Source organism: Sciurus vulgaris (genome assembly GCF_902686455.1).
Source record: "Sciurus vulgaris genome assembly, chromosome: 2".
NCBI classification, from domain to species: Eukaryota; Metazoa; Chordata; class Mammalia; order Rodentia; family Sciuridae; genus Sciurus; species Sciurus vulgaris.
The window spans coordinates 135,895,234-135,903,496 of NC_136462.1; the positions used below are offsets into that span (position 1 = coordinate 135,895,234).

The following is an 8,263-nucleotide window of genomic DNA, read 5'->3' on the forward strand; positions in this document are numbered from 1 at the left end:
AGTATCAACAGCATACTTTAATTTGGAACATCAAAATGAATACTGATAGATAGTGGAGAAAAACCTACTTATTAAAAAGAATCTATGAATTCATATTGATATCAAAATAAGCAACTGCGAAGTCTTCTTTACATCATAATAAAATGACAACTAAATATACAGAAGGAATGACATAAAAAGGTCTCTTATTGGAGGTTTGATTAATTAATGTGTGTTTCTCACCCAAGGTAACAATTCCTCTGGCTTTCTGCATCATTAGTTATTAAAGAGATGAAATAAATTACCCATCATTAAATATCAATGTCCAAACACAGTAGTCTACCTCACACCCAAACTAATTTTTTAACCCAAGTGTTTATGATTTCATCTTGAGTAACTACTAAGACAATTATTAAATAACATTAAATTCAGTGAATATTAATTAATCATTATAATCTATAAATAATAAAACACCTTTAGCAAACATATATCCTATGCTACGCATAATACTAATTAAAAAGTGGATGTATCGTCTTAATTATAAAAAAATGGACAAAGGTTCTATTTATTATAGGGTACCCAGATAAAGTCATACAGATAAAACATTTAGTTTCAAAGACCAAATGAAGTATAAAAAAAATCACATACTAAATCACATACTAAATCACATACTAAAGTTATTTTTAAGTATTTAATCCAGGTAGGTTATAAAAATATTATTCTAATTTCAAACTTTAAATACCACATCTTGAAGACAACTCTCATAATTTCTAAGATACGTAATTTTCTAAAGAGTAAGTAGGCAAACTACTTATATTTAACTCTAATTTTTTAATTTTTTTAAGACATGGTTACAGACTGGCAAAGAATATTGCAAGTAGTCATATTTTTTTTTTTTTGTAGTTGTGGATGGATAATACACCTTTATTTGTTTATTTTTATGCAGCACTAAGGATTGAACCCAGGGGGCCGAGGAGATAGCTCAGTTGGTAGAGTGCTTGCCCTGCAAGCACAAAGCCCTGGGTTTAATCCCTAGAACCACAAAAAAAAAAAAAAAAAAAGATTGAACCCAGTGCCTCACACATGGTAGGCAAGCACTCTGCCACTGAGCTAGAGCCCCAGTCCCTTAACTCTAATTTTTTTAAAAAAATTGGGGGAGCTTATGGAGGTTCTAGAAGAAAACTACAATTGTAGATCAAAAATCTAATATAGAATAAACTAAACATTTTTGCATTATCTAACAGGAAATTTAAGACATTAAGATATTTTATCCAAAAGAAATAAATAAGCATTCTCTTGTATTGATATATAAAGTCCTTTTGTCAAAAATACTAAACATATCCATACTGGACACTGGGCAGGGAATGCAGGAAACGTGTAATCTTCATAGGAAGGAAGAGATGAAAGCAAAGAAAAGTGGAGGGAGATCAGGCAATATGAATTTTTGTACAGTGAGCCTCAGAGCTAGGAACTAGAAACTTTTACACTCCTCTCATATAAATTCTAATGCCATGGGGCAGGTGGTGTAATGTCTTCCCATTTTACAGAAGACATTTCATAACTTTGTCAGTAGTGAAGCTGGTATCTGAATCAAGATCTGACTACAAAGTCAAACAGTCTTCCTTTATGAGGGCTTGTAAATCAGCATGACATTGAAGAATTCTCTTACATGAGGTTATCTAACTGAAAACTGATTTGATTTCCTTTTTTGTACTTCTCTTATTATTTAAACATCACAAAAGAGAAGGCATTCACCTCTCAATTTACCAAGACCATTCAGATTTTCTTTTTAATCTAGAAAAAAAGTAATGGTGATCATTTTCAAACCACAAAGCTGTATTCTCCTTCTCCCTTCACTGATAAAAGAAAACTTACACTAGACTTTGGAAACATTCAGATGTACTATGAGTACATCTTTCGAACCAAAAAAAGGGGTACATGATCTGAATATAAGACAGACTATTTGAAACTGGAAGATCCATAGCCATCATCATTGTATACATTAAATTCCTCTTGCCAGACTAAAAGCAGAAAAAGGAGGAGAAAAATGGCTTTCCAAAACTTACTGACAAGCATGTTACTTTCCACTAACAAATTTGCTTATGGTTTCTTCTTCCTAAATCAAAACACAAAATCCAGCAAGAAAATTTGACTAGACTACATCAAATTTCAAAATCATATTCTAATAGACATTTTTGTAATTACTTAACCACCCTCAGAATATAGTTCAATATTTCTTTTTTGGTAGTCAAATAATTAATGAGAGAAACTGCTATCACCTGAATATTAATAAAATCAATATTAACTGCACTGCATTATGAATGGAAAATGCAAAGCTTTAATGAACTTTATCTGAAAAATATAGCACTGCCATTTGAAACAACTTAAAATTTTAAGACATTTCCAATTACACTTACCCTCCCCCCAAAAGAATTTTGTCACACATAGTCATATGGACACATGAAATACGCTATGCAGTTAGTAAGGCCCTAAACGACTTGACAAGACCCTGTCTCAAAAAATTTAAAAAAGGTTAGGGATGTGGCTCAGTGGTTAAATGCCCCTGAGTTCAATTCCCAGTACCAGGGGAAAAAAAACAAAAACAAAAACAAACAAACCAAAAATCTCTATGCAGATGAAAATTATTCTGGAACTAATTCAACATGGTGACATTACAATTATTATTTTTGAGACTCAACAAACTATTTCCTTTCTTCAACCCCCAATAATTTAATTTTAAAAAACTCACAGGAAAAGTTGTTTAACATCTTTTTTTCTAACAAGAAAAAGACTGTAATTTTATATGTAACCTATAGTGCGAATTAAATAGGTAAGCAAATAATTGTGTTCCGTGAGGTTCACTAACATATCATAAGCGTTCACTGCTTTAGTAAATAAATATCCCTTGGAAGCACCCTTAAAACAGAATTATTAATCAAGAGTCCACATTCACATTGCCAGGTGTACCTCTTCAGAAGACTTTCAACATTATAACACCATTACCTCCACTTTGCAACAATGTTTAAGGAAAATTAAATGTGATTCCAGTGTGAATGAATGCATTATCATATACAACAAATACTGTTTCATGTGACATACAGACACATGCCTATAAACATGACATTTGTATAAACATAATTTTAATATAAACTCTAAACTCTATAAAGCATCTGCAGTAGTAAAATCACTCTACTCCCTAAAAGTTGCCTTTTATAGAAAAAGAAATGAAGATATACAACCAAACAAAAAACATACATGCAAAAGCCATAATAGCACAATACAGTTATTTTAATCCTCAATTCCTAAATTCACATTACTCTTCCTAAATGTCATTTTTGTATGTTTTAAGAAAACTATTTTGTTTACCTTTTCCACAGACTTTTCAAGTACTGCCAAGGTAACAAAGATTTTTAAACTGACAACTAGAGTACTTAGCAGTTGTCAAAACAACACAGCTGGATTCTTAAAGTGAAAGTACTCTTGTGTAATATACACCTAATTACAGCTTTAGAGAATCTCTGCTTTATATACTAACAGATATTACAAGACACAAGGGAAACATGCTGTGCTAAAAACTTGAAAAACGTTAGACAATATTTGTTTTAAAAAACATATACCATCGTTAACGTATCACAGCAGGTCTTTCTAAAAGCAGTCATTGAATTCCAAACTCACTGTAAACTAAAATGCAGGTTAAAACTATGATGTATTCAGTATACACACAGTCCCCACTGGATCATGACAGAAGGCTCGGTTCACAGCTCAGAAATCTATTTCAGGTCTGAGCAACAATTTTATAGTTGCACTTACACGGAGGAAAAAACCCTTTTTTCTAATTCAGAAATGCTCACCTTTCCCAAACTTATTTGCACTATCCTCTATTTTTAACCCTCACTGTTGAAAGATGATACTGAACCAAAAGGCAAAGTTTCTACCCCACACCACGATCCCTGGGAGCTAGGATATACTTGGACAGCAGTGGGCAGCGAGCGGTTCTCTGCAGCCCCTCGGTTCCCCAGACGTCTCCCTACACTGTTAAACTCCGCACCCGCAGGTGCCCCCAACCCTGGCGAGCCCCAAATACCGACCCCGACGCTGACACACACACACACACACACACACACACACACACACACACACACACGCATGCACGCACAGTTCAAACCTAAATGTTCCTCCCCGTTAGACCAAGGTTCTCCCAAAGCAGAAGCGGGGGAAGTTCTTCCAAGTCCAACAACAGGGCAGAACGCACCCCGCACCAAGAGGGTCAATCCCTTCAAGGAGATCCTCGACCTCCGAGAACAAGAGAAAGGAACTGAGAGGCTCCGAGGCCCCAAAGGAACTCCTTCAACTTTCAAGGAGGGTATCTTCACGACCGCCCCCCGGACCCAAAGGCGGTGCGCGCTCGGGGAAGCTGCAGGCGTCGAACCCGCGCGGCCGAGCCTCCCCGCGCCAGCCCCGCGTCGCCCCGTCAGACCCCCCGGGCCCGCCCTCGGGACACCCCGCCCCCACCCCACACCCCCGGGCGCCTCGCCCCTCCTCACGGACCCCAACCCAAACACAACTCGCCTCACCCCCAGCACCCTACCTGCCCAGCCGCCGCGCACCCGCGACCCTGATCCCCTCCGGGTCGCCCAGAGCCTCGTCCTAGGGGGTCCCCGGAGCCCTAAGGCGCCGCTCCTCGTCTGTGCTGCTCCCCACCCCAGAACCCCCACCCCAGCCATACCTGGCCCCCTCACCAAGACACCGCCCCCTCCAGCCCTGCCGGTTGCGCCGCCCGCGGCCCTCACCGTATCTCCAGCGCAGCTGGCGGGCGTGCACACGCCGCAGCCCGGACCCGCCACAGCACTCCGCGCCGCCCAGAGCCGCCTCCTTCAGCCCGGGACTCGCCGGGACATCGGCGCACGGATCCCCACACCGGGGCTATTTTTAGGAGACAGGCCTCGGCCAGACCGGAACTCGTTCCTTGCCGCGCGCGTGCGCACACCGCCAGCCGGCTCGGTGTCCCTCCGCCAGCCTGGCCTTTTCCTCACTGCCTTCGGCTCGCTCTCGTTCTTCCCTTAATGTTTCTTTTATGTGATAATCTCTCCTCTTAGTGGGCTGTAGAGTACGTAGAAGGGGAAGACGACGGTGCGGGCAAAAAGCGCCACACGGTTTGGGAACGATTGCTATTCCACAAGGACGTGAGGGGCGGACTATGTTTTTCCGGGTGGGTGAGGAGAAGGATCACCCGACACAGGAAGGAGATGACGGCGGTTTGGCGCCGGGGATACGGGCTGGAGCTCGCTTCCCTCAGAAGGACCGTGTTCTCCTGGAAGGGATACTGGTCACTTGATGAAGGCCTGGGCGCCTCCCAGGGCGGGGCGGCCCGGCGGCGTCGCGCCCGGCCGCCCCCACCTCCCCCGCCGCAGCCTCCCTGACCAGCCAGCAAGAGCCTGCTCCGGAGCGATTCTAATGACGCGACGCGTGGCGAATGGCCGCGCGTGGCCCGCGGCTCCAGCCAACCCGGGGTGTCGGGGGCGGGGCGGGGTTCCTGGGGGCGGGGCCGGGTCCGGAGCGTAAGTCCACTCTCTCGGAGTCCAGTGCCCCCGCGGCGTTCTTCCGAACAGCTCAGAGCACCCCAACCCCCAACCTCGCAGCCAGAGCTGGGGTCAAGGCCAGCTCCCAGCCTTTAGGGCGCACTTGGCCTTCTCGTAGGTCGGCTTGCTACACAGACGTCAACGCCTTCTCTGTGGTCAGGGCCGCACCTGTGCTCGTGCAGGAGCAGCCGCGTGGTCATTCTTACTTTGCAAATACAATGGACCCGGGCCCCAGAGTAATAGAACTTACAGGGGCCTCAAAGGCGAAGGACATTTTGAGTCTGGCTAGCCAAGTTCCCCTCATCCCAAAAGAGAAGCAACCTGTTTATCTTGACAATGAATAACAATATGTCTTTATTGCTAAACTATGATGAACATTTTGCATGTGTATCTCATGTAATGCTTACGACATCCCCATGAAGTGGATTTCAGTTTCTGTTCCCACTTTACAGATCAAGAAAGGGAAGCTGAAGAGTCAAGGTGAACTGCAGGGTCACTGAACTTAAGGGGAGGTCACTGAGGTCTTGAACATCTAACCACTCCATACTGATTTTTCTGAGAGGGGCAAAGGAGATGTGCTTGGGAGCTGTTGCGTTTTGTGGGATTGTTGACTTTGTTGAGAGAGATCTTTAGCAGAGAAGCCTTTGTTGAGCCTCTCACCCTGAAAGCTGCTCACCTCTGAAGAGTTTCTCAGGGCTACCCTGCCTGCATTTGCACCCAAAGGTGCTGGTGGAATGGACACAAAGCCAAATGGTTATTTTCATTTGAAGATGAGATATTCAATCCTGGGTGCAGCACTTGAAAACAAAGTGATTGGTGTGGGTGAATAGATGTGCAGAGGCTGTGTGTAGAGGAACTGGGAAGTTCCAAAGGAAGCTGAAGGCTCACTGGCTTCCTCCCTCAAGGACTACAAGGCAGTGTGCTGGGGAGAGCCCAACACAAAAGCGGCACATACAAACCCAAGATACTGGAAAATAAGCCTGGAGCTCTGTTGGAAGCCCTGCAAGGGTGTTCACTAGAGCCAGCAAAAGGGATTGCAGGGAGGATTTTATAAGACATTACAATTTGGTGTAAATCAACAAGTCATGTGGAAATGCATGCTTTTTAAACTTGCCAGAAGCTGCAAAGCCAACTGCATTTAGAACTTTGGTCCAGGAAAATAGGAAGAGTTATACTTTTCCTTCAAAGTCAAGGGTCTGGGATGACAGACAATGGGGACTAATTCCCTCCTTTCCTGCCTGCCCTTCACCCTGGTAGAAAAAGAAGGGCAATGAGGACAAACTGTTCCAAAAGAGATTACACCCTCTCATTGCTCCATCCCGGGTCCTACCCTTCCAGAAACAGCCTCCTGGGACACAGAAGACTTAGCCCAGACTGCCCACCCACTACCTTTGCCAATGCTATTGGTCACCCCAGAATCCGGACAGGGAACTCGGCTATGAGTCCAGCCAAGGCTTGTATGCCGTAAGGAGAACCTCTCTCCCCATCACCTCCTACATAATAAAGCCCTTGTCTAAGAATTGCCAGGGAAATGGGAAAGAGAAAGAAAGGGAGGAAGGAGAGGAAAAAGGGAAGAAGGAATGAGTTTAACAGTTCTGGAGCACATTGTAAAATACATTATAGTATAAAATACATTAGCAGAGCCCAATCAACAGTCATTTATAGTTAAAGTAACTAATTTTAGGAAGTCATTGCATCCTCTTTTCAGATTTCAAAAACCTCTTCCAGAAGTCCATTGTATCCAGCTAATTCCAGTGCTCAGCTTGGCACTGATCATGTGCTGAGCACTTATGTACGCCATTGACTCGGAAGGAAACTCTGAGGAGCAGCACATATTAGTTTCCTACACTCTGTCTAGCCTCCTTAAAGGTACTCTGGTTCTGGTGTCTGAACCTCAAGAGCTCCACATTGCGCTAGGTACTGGAATACAGAGGAGAGGAAGAGCAACCCTTGTTCCTTCAAAGGGGCTGGTATGGAGGAAGATAAAACATAATCCAGCTTGACAATCACCTTGAGAGGGTCTTTCTCTGGTGCCAGAGAGCACAGATTATTAGTATCTAAGGAGGGAAGGCAATTGGGGAAGACTTTTTAAAGGAGACAATGTTCACAGTGCATCTAGAAAACCCTCCTAGTAGGATGCAAAAGGATTCCTCTTATTAGGTCTTGGTGTGAAGAATAAAACTGAAGCTCCTTAGGAAGCAGGCATCCCTGACACAGCCACTGTCTCCCTCACCTCTTCCCGTCCATCACTTCACTGTCTTCATTCAAAATGCTGAGAAGCTTCTTTGTGCACATCAGCATGTTTCCTCTTGTCTCCAGGCCAAACACCTTTATAGCAAGCTTCCATTTAGAGGACATTTATCAAAGGGACTTCTCGAAGAGAGTACTTTGGTGTAAGCATGTCTTTATGTGTGTCTGTCTTCTCCCTTGTAGAGAGAGATCCTTAAAGAGATGTGCTTCATATTATATTTAGTGTCTAGCATGGAGCCTGGCGTGGAGTATAATTTAAAGGCTATTTAAATATAGCCTTTTGGCAGAGGGAGTGCTGCATACAGGGGCCTCTTGAGCGTGGCTCAAGAGAGAACCCACTACTAGCTTAGTGTACCCTGAGTGTGGATGGAGTGCCAAAAAGTGGAGGGAAATAAGGTTAGAAGAGTGATTAGGAGATGAAACAGAGCCTAATGTGTTGGTCAATCATGGACAAG

General features: G+C 43.5%; 1 protein-coding gene across 7 annotated transcripts in view; it reads right to left on the bottom strand.

Annotated features, from left to right (window-relative positions):
- Positions 1 to 5,370, bottom strand: part of MEF2A (myocyte enhancer factor 2A) — a 163,252-nt gene extending 157,882 nt beyond the window's left edge. For 3 of the 7 annotated variants that reach the window (XM_079127343.1, XM_079127342.1, XM_079127338.1), the window contains exon 1: positions 4,770 to 5,369. The gene's annotated coding sequence lies outside the window, so the exon portion shown is untranslated. Of the gene's footprint in view, positions 1 to 4,769 lie in introns of all 7 variants that reach the window. The other 4 variants (XM_079127339.1, XM_079127340.1, XM_079127344.1 and 1 more) reach the window with 4 other exon arrangements.
- Between the last annotated feature and the right edge of the window lie 2,893 nt (positions 5,371 to 8,263).